General features: G+C 37.2%; 1 protein-coding gene across 1 annotated transcript in view; it reads left to right on the forward strand.

The window, feature by feature from the left end:
- The first annotated feature begins 7,526 nt into the window (after positions 1 to 7,526).
- The window catches only part of LOC126336775 (mediator of RNA polymerase II transcription subunit 14), a 173,038-nt gene continuing 167,913 nt past the window's right edge, over positions 7,527 to 12,651 (forward strand). Inside the window, exon 1 of the mRNA XM_050000788.1 lies at positions 7,527 to 8,197. The gene's annotated coding sequence lies outside the window, so the exon portion shown is untranslated. The remainder of the gene's footprint in view (positions 8,198 to 12,651) is intronic.

Below are 12,651 nucleotides of genomic sequence, written 5' to 3' on the forward strand. Positions count from 1 at the left end.
TCCATACATTCAAGCTGCCGGACATTGTGTGGAATAGCCCCCCTATAATCTCGATCTCGGACGGCATGTTTGTTTTTTGGGAATATATAAAGGACAGAGTGTTCGAAGATGCAACTGCAACCCTTCAGGACATTCGTACACCAATTTCCAGAAAGATCCATGCCATCGAAAATGGTGAACTTCAGTAATTCCTTGCGGAATTCAGTTAAAGACCCAGCACACTTGCTGGGCCTCTAGGAAAATACTTTGAAACCCTATTCTATTAAATTTTAGGTTCTCTGCTGTAGCATAAATATGATAACAAGAATCTATCACCTCACATAATGTCTCAGTAAAAAAAAGAACTTCGTAACGCCTAAATTGGGACACCCTGTATGTAACTGTAAAGGCTCTCTTTAAAACGGTTGTTGATTTGTTTTTCTTTACAAAACCCTAAATAATGTTGATACATTATCTGAATACTGAGGTTCTGAGAAAGATGTTTTCTCTACCGATTTTTGTTACTAGAGCCATGACTAGTGTGTCTTGCAAAATTTCCTAAAATCTGCACCAAAAACCACAGTGAAACAGCAAACTCGGCTGCCTAAACAATGCACTATTTTATGAAATGAAGTGAACATGTACTTGTTAAAAAGTTCTCACTCTGTATGTCAGTAAGTGGTATGCTATATTTATACAGATTTGTTTTTGTATTATTATGTGTTCTTGTGCTAATTTATTCTTTCATTATAATGCTTGTGTAATCTTAACCTTGTAACACTGACACATTCTGTCTGGTCTTGGCTGGCGAACGCTGTAGCTATGGTAATAAATGTTTATAACTACTGCACTGTATGGGTATGCTACTCTTTAATAACAGAGTCATGTTGGAAATCAAGGAGGTATCTTTCACACTCTGCCTTTTCAACTTAAAAAAAAGAATGTAAATAATACCCATTAGCACAGTAAAAAAGTTAAAAAAAAACAGTAGAATTAAGACCTGTTTCCACAGGAAAGGAAAAATTGCACATTCGTCACCCCTTGCCCCACCTCTCAGCATTGGCCAGACAACTGGCCTGTGGAGACACTCTACTAGCTCGCTGTCATGCCATCTGAAATGCCAGTCTCAAAAGTTAGAAACTATTTGCCTTACTAGCCTCACACATCTTCCTCTACTTCCATCCAAGAGCTTGAACGACTGCTGCTAGGCAGATCTGCTGTCATTTTGGTTTCATCTCTCTGACGCCACACAAATTCAATCGTTTGTCTGTGTATGGAATAGCATCATACGAAAAATATGAGATTTGTCTTCAGCTAAGTAAGTAAATACTTTCTAAAGTGGCGAAATGTTCTTAAGCCTTGGAATAGAAACCTGATTTTAGCATTCAGTAAATAATTAAAATCATATATTTTGCATTGAAGGAACACGGAAACATCACATATTCCAGAAGTATTGTAACTGAATACATTATTGCAAAAATGTCAAATTTGTAAAGTTATTTTGATTCTGGTATAATGATAATACGTTTTTCTTTAGACATTGAGAACAGATGTTACACTGGAATGGAAACAGTAAATGTGTTTATGCCATCTGAGACTTAAAAATATCCCATGTCAACAAATGGTGTTCTTATTGATGCTTCATTGTATGATGACCGGTTTTGCACAATAGTACAAAGGTTAGGCTCAACATTATCTCAGAAAAGTTCAAGGATGTAAACAGCAGCCAGAATTTCACATAAAATTTAGATTTATGCTGTTGGCAGTATAGTAAATAAGTTACATATATTGACAGGCACCCTATGGCTCCTGCCAAGTTTTGTGTCTCGGACTCCATAATAAGCTATTACATGTATCTTCAAGAGTCAAATTTCTATTGGTTGTACTCCGTCTTCCTTTGTGCCTTCTGTTTGTCGTTCTATAATAAAATATATTTTTTGGCATTATTTCTTGTCCCATTCTCAATATGTATTCAAACTGAAAAAGTTGTTTGTGTTCTATTTCATATATTGTGCTATCTTTCTTTTGTCTTATTTTCCACACATTCTCATTTGATCTATGTTTCATAAGGGAGACCCATGATGCTTGTCTGTTTCCATGGCTTTGATCTCCTTGTGGTTCTTTTTCCCACTTAACCAGCACTCCAAATGATAGATAATAATTAGCTCAATAATGGCTTTATATATATTAAGTTTGGTTCTTTGTCTGTTCTTGTGGATCTCCTTGTGGTTCTTTTTCCCACTTAACCAGCACTCCAAATGATAGATAATAATTAGCTCAATAATGGCTTTATATATATTAAGTTTGGTTCTTTGTCTGTTCTTGTGGATCTTCCCAAGCTCAATTTGTTTCTCAAGTCATCTTCACATGTTAAATATTTATTATTTATACTTTTTAGGTATTCTTATATTTTACTATTATCTATGGTTCATTGTCTGATATTTCAGAAGTACGGACTGCATTCACATGAATAAGTATTCCATCTCCTTTGTGTTCAACTTCACTCACCATTTGATACATTCTTCTATTAATTTTCTCACTATAGAGGAGATATATTCTTCAATCACCATCTAGTCATCAACTAATAAAAGTGTATACACACTGCAGTATTCTAATTGAATTCCCCACTACTCCATTCGTTTTTTCCAGTCTGTAATGTGGCTTGTAGATATATTTTGAATAGTGTTGGAGATATACAACACCCTTGTTTCAATCCTTTATTTATTTTAAACGATTTAGAGATGATAGATCCTACCCTTCTTGTTCTGTGCACATCTTTATATATGTTATATATACTTCTTATACCGAGTATGTCTCCCAAATGTCGTCAGGCGTATTTTACTTGATGTTTTGGAAGCCAGCCACAAGAAGTATTGCACATCACATCTTTAACAGCCAGTCTCAATGGAAAACATTTTTTTGTTCCCCATTATGAAGAGAATTATTTTTACAACGGTATTTTACATGCCCTTTCGATAGAGCAGTTCCAAATTAGTCTTACGCGATATTTGTTTTAGTCATGTGTTAACAGGGACAGTAAAACACAAAGAATCCAGCAGTATCAGAGCACCGCTGCTGCATTACGATAGCAGTCAACACTGTCCAGGGCATAGCTGTCGCTACCGGACTACTGGTTGTTCTTCACGTTTTACTGTCCCTGTTGAAACATATCGATAAAACAAATATCGTACTAGACTAATTTGGGAGAATTGTATCGAATAGGTACTTAAAATTCCTCTTTAATTATCATTTTCTTTGTAGTGGGGAACAAACAAGCACTTTCCATCGACACTGGCCATGATAAGATTCCTAGGAGGGACACCTATTATATTATGGGTAACTGCCATATAGTTTCAGTGCTTCGAACACCTTTGTTAGTGGGTCGCTGTTATACGTTTTTCAAAATATACAAACACTAAATGTTTTTCCAGATATTTTCAGGTCTTTTTCTATCAACTGACTTAGGGTGAATATGTTACAAATACAAGATCTGCCTGATATAGATTCACTGTGCTGTTTGATGTCTGTAATATTTCTGCTGCGATTCAGTTTCGCAAAATCCATCCACACAACTTTACTAACGAGCTGGTTACACTGATGCTTCTATAATTATTACAGTGTTTTCAGTTTCCTTATTTGTAAATGGAACTTATATTAAAATCTTCTGGTGTCCCTTCGCCATTCCTCATCAGTTTATTAAAGAAGCATACCAGCATTTCCTAGAAAATATTGGCCCATATTTTTTTAACTCCATAACTTTGTCTCCCAGTCCTGTGGATTTGTTATTTTTTGCCCATCTGACAATCTTTCCTCCTTCGTTCTGTACCACTGGTTATCTCCACATTTCAATTGGTATACTATCTCAGGGTACTCCTTTCTGTTCATACTCGCTTGCTTTTTGTAACGCTACTCCCACTCCAGTACGCAAGTTATCGGAACAGTAGCGTTTTTACTCTAGTTGCACTAATGTGTTTTATTGTTTTCCAGGCACCTCTTACATTGGTATTTCTCAAATACCTATAAATCTCCTCATACTTTTTTTGTTCGAAATCAGATGTTTTGGTCTTGATATTTCCTTTTCAATGTCTCTGTTGTATCATGCACAGCACATCCTATCTTCACTGTCTGTATGTTTAACCACTTCTGGTATAGCTGTTTCTTTTTTTTCACCATTTCCTTAATTGCCATTGTCCACTATTCCAGATACATATTCTTAGAACTATGCTTTATCTATAGAGCCTCTTGTGATGCGAATTCATTGATTTACGTAATATTATTTAATCAGTAGGCCTATCTCTTCGTGTATACGAATTTCACATAATCTTGTTGTAAACTTTTCAAATTACATGTGGTTGCTTCAGCTATTTTACTTTCTCTTTATTATTATAATGAATGTTGATATTATTATGTTTTACTATAACTTTTGCTCTGACTATATAATGGTCTGATCCACATTCTGCACGTCTCCATATTTGAGCTGATAAACTGTCTCAGTGCACTCCTCTCTGTTCTTATTCAGTAGCTTTTTGTAACGCTCCTTTCAGTCCAATACACAAATTATTGGGACAATAGACGACTTGTGTCTTTAATTCTGAATTTTTTAGTTGCATCATATAGTCTATTAAGGATCTGAAATGCATTGCAAGTTTCACCCAGATATATGATGATGGAAAAAAAAAACACTACACCAAGAAGGAATTGTGCGATATAAATTAAACTTGGTAGGTGTGTTTCTACATATAGAAGATGATGTCTATTCACATTTCGTATCAGTGAGGGAATTAGATTAGGAAATGAGACACTTAAAGTAGTAACGGAGTTTTGCTATTTAGGAAGTAAAATAACTGATGATGGTCGAAGTAGAGAGGATATAAAATGTAGACTGGCAATGGCAAGGAAAGCGTTTCTGAAGAAGAGAAATTTGTTAACATCGAATATAGATTTATGTATCAGGAAGTCGTTTCTGAAAGTATTTGTTTGGAGTGTAGCCATGTATGGAAGTGAAACATGGATGATAACTAGTTTGGACAAGAAGAGAATAGAAGCTTTCGAAATGTGGTGCTACAGAAGAATACTGAAGATAAGGTGGATAGATCACGTAACTAATGAGGAGGTGTTGGATAGGATTGGGGAGAAGAGAAGTTTGTGGCACAACTTGACTAGAGGAAGGGATCGGTTGGTAGGACATGTTTTGAGGCAGCAAGGGATCACAAATTTAGTATTGGAGGGCAGTGTGGAGGGTAAAAATCGTAGAGGGAGACCGAGAGATGAGTACACTAAGCAGATTCAGAAGGATGTATGTTGCAGTAGGTACTGGGAGATGAAGAAGCTTGCACAGGATAGAGTAGTATGGAGAGCTGCATCAAACCAGTCTCAGGACTGAAGACAACAACAATAGCATGAGAATGGCGCGAGTAGGGCCGCTATGGTGATGCAGATCAGGTTTGCTTTAAATACACACTATATCGGTCATGAGCCTAGTATGCCGTTAATGTTCTAGACTGCAACAGCCTAGTAAGTCGGCAATCGCTGAGCATTGCCTGTCGGAACTCCACGGCATGGATTACGACCAAACCAAAGTCCTGACACAGACTTCCAAATACTGGGACTGTGTCATCAAAGAAGCCATAGAGATTAGAGTAAGGGAGCCACAACTAAATCGTGACAGCGGTTACATCCTTAGCAAGGCGTGGGAACCTGTGATCACCTGGATAAAGAAGAAAAAGGATGTTTCCCAGAGTGTACCGACTTCGGGGGAGGAGGGAAGAATAACGAGAGCGGTGCAGGCAGACCCTCCTGAACGAGAAGACCTAGGACGCAGCGCCCAGACGGCGGGAGGACGGATCCTGCACCTGGACGGCATGCGGGGCGCCGACCGCGTCGACTCATAGGAAGCGTCTGAGGGAGGAGCAGGAGGGGTATTGTCCTCTATATACATAGTGCCGGCCCACCACCGGTCAGTAATCAGCGCACCTGATGATGGCAACGTGGTCGATTGCCGAAATATTGTGTCCTATGCACAGTCATACCAGGCTGTTCACCCGGGATTCATTTCGTCATAAAATACGCCAGGAGAAATTAAAGAATCACATAAGATTAAAAGTGGACATCAACCAAAGAATAATAGTGGGAATGAAATAATGAAATGCATCTATTTCCTCAGGGAGACGCTCATCTCAAATCAATATCAGTGAATACTAAGATGAGAATCTATAATGCAGTGATATGCCCAGCAGTCATGATGTATGGTTCTATGGTTCAGGAACATGACAAAATGAGAAAAGAAAAAACTATTAATATTTGAAAGAAGAGTAGTGAGGAAAATACGGGAAACAATCACAGATAAAGAAGAATGGAGAAGGAGGAGGAATGAGGAAATCTATCTCTTAATGGAACAACAACAATACTACAGAAGCTGAAGAGCAAAGGGATGCACGACCTGGCTAAGAACATGGCAGCCCTGGAGATTGAAGACCCCTGGAGGAAACAAGCACAAAACAGAATGGATGGAAGCAGTTTGTGGAAGCAGTGTACCGTCTGCAGGGCCTATACTTGCTGGGATATGTGTGTAAGTATGCAAGTATTTATGTATTCTTTTGTGAGGAAAGTAATTTAATGCCTTCTTTCCTTTCATGTCTTCCTACAACCTCTTACTTTTTATCTCCCTTGTCTGGTCATTAAAGTCTCCCATCGGATACATCTCTTACTGTGTATTGATGTCACCTAGAACGATCGTAAAATCTTTATAAAAGGCATCTTTGATTATGTTATCTGTGTCGTCAGTCAGTGTATTCAAGCCAATTATTACTATCTTGCACTCATTCTAAGGATATAATTTGCTAACTTGCTTCTTGCCATTTCTTTATGCTACCCTTCAGTGTATGACGTACTACGATTGATAATTCTGTCTTTACTCTTTCAATGTAACTAACTCCACTATAAAAATCGATATACTGACCAACTCTTTTACTTCTTGTACTCTTCATCTTTCTCTCTGTTAAAACACCAGTGTCTATTTCCACTCTTTCCAATTCATCTAAAACTCTTTTCTATTTGGTTTAAAACCCTGTACGTTCCAAGCTGCGCAGTTCATTGATATTTTCTTATGCCATGACAGTTTATCCAAAATTTCATGCTGTTTCTGAAGCTTACTGCTGAGATTTTTAACTAAGATTAATATTTTTTTTCCAAGCGATGAGTTACTAGCCCAACACGTTAACTCCCAAACTAGAGGATCAGAATTTTCTGCAGGTGATTATTCCCTTAGCCGGTATGTCAAAGTTTTAAGACACTGGAAACTCGCATTTCACCATCTTCCATCTGCTACAGAAAGCTCACCCATTGTGTGTCATGCATTACCTGGAGGACACGAGGAGGACGTGAAATTAGAACTCGTTGCCAGAACTGATAATTGAGTGATCTTTCTCGAGGTTTCAGTGTTATGCAGATAACTGCAATCCATATAACCACAGAGACCCCTTAGTAACCTTTATCATGCATACTACACTACTACAGTGATAAAGAGGTCTCCAGTAACCTAGTATCTCAGTGTTACTTGTAACTTAACGCACGCTGCGATGTCATCTCGCATACGTATATTGGAAATTACAGAGCAAGAAATAGAGCTCAAATAGTATTCAAAAGTAGTTTTACTCATTCATTTACTTATCAGAAAATACCTCGTCCATTGCCGATAGGATTTTTATTAACGTGTTTGACGTCCCTAAATGATTTGTATGACATATGCAATTCCTCAACTAATATTTGGCGCAATGTTTGCTTTTAGACAACGTTTCTGTAATCTCTTGAGATGAAATCGAAATGAGGGTTTGCCGTCATTGGACGGGAGGTGAAATTGCACCACTATATTTATGCCTCTACTGCTTGTTTCATTTGACGCCATCTTCAATACCGTGCTAGTACAGAATCAGATCGCTCGTATGGAAACATTTTCTGTCTTGGAAGCAGAGTCGACTTCTGTGCAGGCTAAGCAACAAGGGTGATGGTGACAGGATGCATGTGCAAGTTTTCGTTGTTTGTGGAAGGGCGACATTACTTGATTACCAGTGCTTGTCAACTGAAGATGCAACGAAAAGTTTACACATCGCTGGTTTGCTCAGTAGTTGCGATCATGATTGTACGTGTTGTTGTCGAATGTTGATGTGTAAATATTACTGCAAGGGAAGTAGTGGTTGTTTTGGCTGATAAATGTAAAGAGGTAAGTGTTCTCATTACGTTATATGTGTTTCCAATTCTATTTCACGGACATTAGCAAAATAATAATTTTTTAACTTGAGATCTGGAGGCTTTTAATACCGTTGTCTTAAATGTGTGTAATTGCGTCGATAAACCTAGAATGTAAGCTCTAAGACGAAAATAAGCTACAGTTTTACTTATTTAGGCTTCGTTTGGACATTTGATGTGAAAATTGTCACGTACGAAGTTTTGATATCATTGAATGTTTTTAAGAAACCGTCTCAGAAGTTCATTAACATTTTCTTTTGCCAGGACAGTATACCAGAAATTCCGTCCTGCTACCAATGCTTAATATTGAGATTTTTAGCAGAGATTAACTTTTTTCCGAGTGATGACTTACTAGCCCAACTCCTTAACCCAAGTCTAGAGGATCAGAATTTTCTGCACGATTTCGGAATTAAATTTATGAAAAGATGTGATGATTTGACCATAGACGTATGAGTTGCGTTAAAGACGTTTCTAAAAGAAAGTATCGATTCCAATGTACTCTTGTGAAATTTTATTTTCTTCGGTACAAACCGTAGTTATATATTTTTTGTATATTTCTTACGCAGTTCTCATCGTGCTCACATTATACAGTTGTGTAGCTCGTATGAAACACAGTCTATGCATCTATGTTTCGGTAATTCTATGTGGCAAATTTTCTAGTATACAAAAACTTACCCCTGGCTTTTCTGTAAGATTATCAGTAGTCTAATTTTGCTATGTTATCTCCATTTGCAGTGTCATGTGTTCTAGAATAATATTTCAGACTGAATTCTGGCCATTCCATGTTATATCACCCAATAACTAGGATTTGTAACCCTCCATTACAGATATTCACTAAACTTTCCACATTTGCCATAGATTCGTAACATTTACAGAGTAATTATGTTTTGAAAATTTTGCTCTTTGAGAATGTCCATGCTAAGTGAAACTTCTCAACAGACATACTCATAACTCAGGTCTTTATGAAGCTTTTTGATTTGGAACTTTTCTCAGAAGTTGAGAGAGACTTATAGTGGGGAAAAAAAACGCTGTTACTTAGGCAGTAAAGCAGTTACAAAAACCACTAATGTTTGTCACGTTCCCATTTATGGAAAAATTACAAGGCTGAAGATATTGCTCCAACATGCAGGCCATCTAGTTTTGCTCTCGAACAATTCCTAAGATTGTTCTCTCTCTGATAAAATAAAAATGAAGGTGAGATTCACATGAATAGACACACAAATAAACTGGAGATCTAAATCATTTTTGCTGTGATGAAAAAAAAAGGAAATTCTCTGTTAGTTCATTCAGTCCTGACACCCACTGCCTTAGATATAGGGGTATCAAATTAACATATTTAAATAACAAATAAATGAACTTTAAGTGTCAGTAATTTATTTCATTTTAATAAGTCATTAATTTTTGAAGTATTATAATAGACTAAGTCCTATTCATCTGTGCAGCTAACCACCTGCTCACAGTGATATGGAAGTGTTCCTTATATGCCTGTGATAGCTTGCTTTTAACCTGTACAGGTGTGAAAACATTGCAAAATCATGCAATGTTCAATATCACTGACATGCAACAGTCAGTCCATTTGGCCTCGGTTGATGTTTGTCTTTCTGTGAGGCAGGTCATATTTGTTTGCAGTGCAGTTAGAATTCATTTTCCATTGTAGTTAATGGCGAGTTTAATTAATGTTATAATTGTTCCAGCAACGACAGATTGTTTTAGTAGATGATACTAAAAACTGCAGCTTTGTAATTCACAATGAACTCCATAGATACCACTGGACAAGAAGCAGTCCATTCTGTTTGAGCGATTAAAGAGGATAATAAACTGATAATAGTAAATCACTGCTTTATAGTGATGATATGGATCATGCTGTAGGATTTTTAAATGGTGCTCAGAAGGAAATGGGTGGCGAAATGATACCCACGAGTCAAGAAAGTGCTTTATTTCACTTTTGGATGTGCTACTCAATATGAAATTAGAAAAAGCCTTAATAACTTGAGTGAACACAAAATTGATTTTTCTGTTGACATTGATTATTCCTTTTTAGCTGGTAGCCGTGGCAAATCTGTGTGTGATTGAGTAGGAGGAACTGTAAAACATATATTGAGAAAAGCTAGACTTCATCTAGTGGATATGGTACAAACAACAACAGAATCTGGTGGTCACAATTTCTGCAAAACTGATATTGACAAATTGCCCCCCCCCCCTTCTTAGAGAAAATCAATGTAGATTTTCTACACAAGAACCTTGAGATGAGGCTTTCGACAACTCATATAGTACCTGGTACCAGAAATTTTCACAATTACAAACACTTTCCTGTGATTGATTAGAATAGTAACTTGTTCTGAAAATCTTGGTTACCTCGTTGAATGAAAATGTCCCGCAATGGACATGGGCTCATCCTCAACTAAACTGTTTTGTAGCAGCCTTATATGATGACAGGTGGCCCTCGTCAAGAATGTGATCAAGAAGGATATGCTGGACTGCTTACCGAGCGAGGTGGTGCAGTGGTTAGCACACTGGACTCGCATTCGGGAGGACGGCGATTCAATCCCGTCTCCAGTCTTCCTGATTTAGGTTTTCCGTGATTTCCCTAAATCTTTCAGGTAAATGCCAGGATGGTTCCTTTGAAAGGACACGGCCGATTTCCTTCCCAATCCTTCCCTAACCCGAGCTTGCGCTCCATTTATGACCTCGTTGTCGACGGGACGTTAAACACTAACCACCACCACCACCACCACCACTGGACTGCTTTTTGCCCTCCCGCATGGACCAGCAATGGCTTGAGAAGAAAGGCTTGTCATATACCTTAGGAAAACATTTTATGTAGTGTTGATATACTACTTGATTGAACCACATTTATAATACTGTATTATTTTAATGGGAAAAATATGAAGGTAACAGAATCTAATTTGTCATTGTAGATTAAAAATAGAGATACTACTAATAGTTTTATTTTGGAATTCCAAGCATCTTCACTGATGAACATGTACATTTTAAATTTAAACATTTGTCTGTCTAGAAAACTCGAAGACCTAACACACTAAATGTGCTGAGGACCAAAAGTAATGTTTTGAGATATAACAAAAATAAAAGAAAAGCAGTATTGTATGACTTATGAAATTAGCACACACAATCTATTGTGTTAATACATTTATTAACATCCAAGAATTATAAACTCTACTTCAAGTCCAGAGAAAATTGCATTGAATTGTCCAGAAAAAGAAAATTAAAAACTTGATAGCAGAAGGTGTCTTACGCATTACCTTTTTCAGACCAAATGGGCTAAGTCCAACAGAGCTATCAAGCTGTAATGGTTGACAAAATGTAGCCTACCTAAATATGAGATGTGTAAACAGTATGCAACAAGTGAGGTGATTTTAATTTACACAGCAAAACTGTAGCTTTGTTTTGGACAATTTTATCAGCAGCAGCCAGGGATTCATAAAGTCCTTTTCTATCATTTTGAATGGCAAAGAAGGGCAGGCTGCAGTAATTACATTTCGTATATCATCAGGCACATAACTCTCAAGTACCTTCTTGCAGTTTTCTATTAGGGCAAAATTTCTATCAGAAAGTAGGAAACTGTGGCCTGAAACCAGATACTTATGCACAAAATAGTGAAATAGATCACAAGCCACAATGAACATGTACATATATGTAAGTACACAGTTTTTGTTATGTTGTCACTTCAAATCACAAAATTCCTTTTGTTACCAGTTACATTGACAGCATTTTTAGTGCAATTCAGGACATGGAACAGACATGATGCTATGTTGTTAGCTCCACGAGACCCATCACCCTCATGCCGCAAACACATTATTGCCTCACTGTTGTCATGAGTATGAACACAGAAATTGTAACATGAAAGGTGGTGTGAGTAGAACATATGCGGGCCTGTAAGAGTTGGAACAAACAATGTGGTTAATACTTGTTGCAGATCGATTGCTAATGTACACATGTTACTTCCAGACATAGTTAAAGACATCACATCATCATTCTCCATGCTAGACATTCCACTTTCTGCCTTCCTGTGATGCAATTCTAGTGCTTTCTGAGCTTTCCTGTTCTCTGGTGAGTATCCTTTCCCCTCAATGTGGAACGAGTCACGTGTCTTACAAATGGTCTCTGTAAATTTGACTTTAAATGCTTTGTATAAGCGATTAATATTAATATCACAGCTGAGGTATTTTTTAGAAGACTTCTTTCTTCTATAATGAGTCTCCTTTCTTGGAAATGACAGTACATGTTACTTTATTAGTAGATATCACTATATTTGCAGCTATATGCACCATATCTGTTATCAGGGTACGACACTTGATCCATCTTCAGTTTATTGGTTAAAGTTGTAATACTCTTTGAAACACAAAATACGTCCATGAATGTTTTACGGCCTACTCTGGAATGTTCACCTTTTCTATCAGGAGCCATATA

Source organism: Schistocerca gregaria, chromosome 2, assembly GCF_023897955.1.
Source record: "Schistocerca gregaria isolate iqSchGreg1 chromosome 2, iqSchGreg1.2, whole genome shotgun sequence".
NCBI classification, from domain to species: Eukaryota; Metazoa; Arthropoda; class Insecta; order Orthoptera; family Acrididae; genus Schistocerca; species Schistocerca gregaria.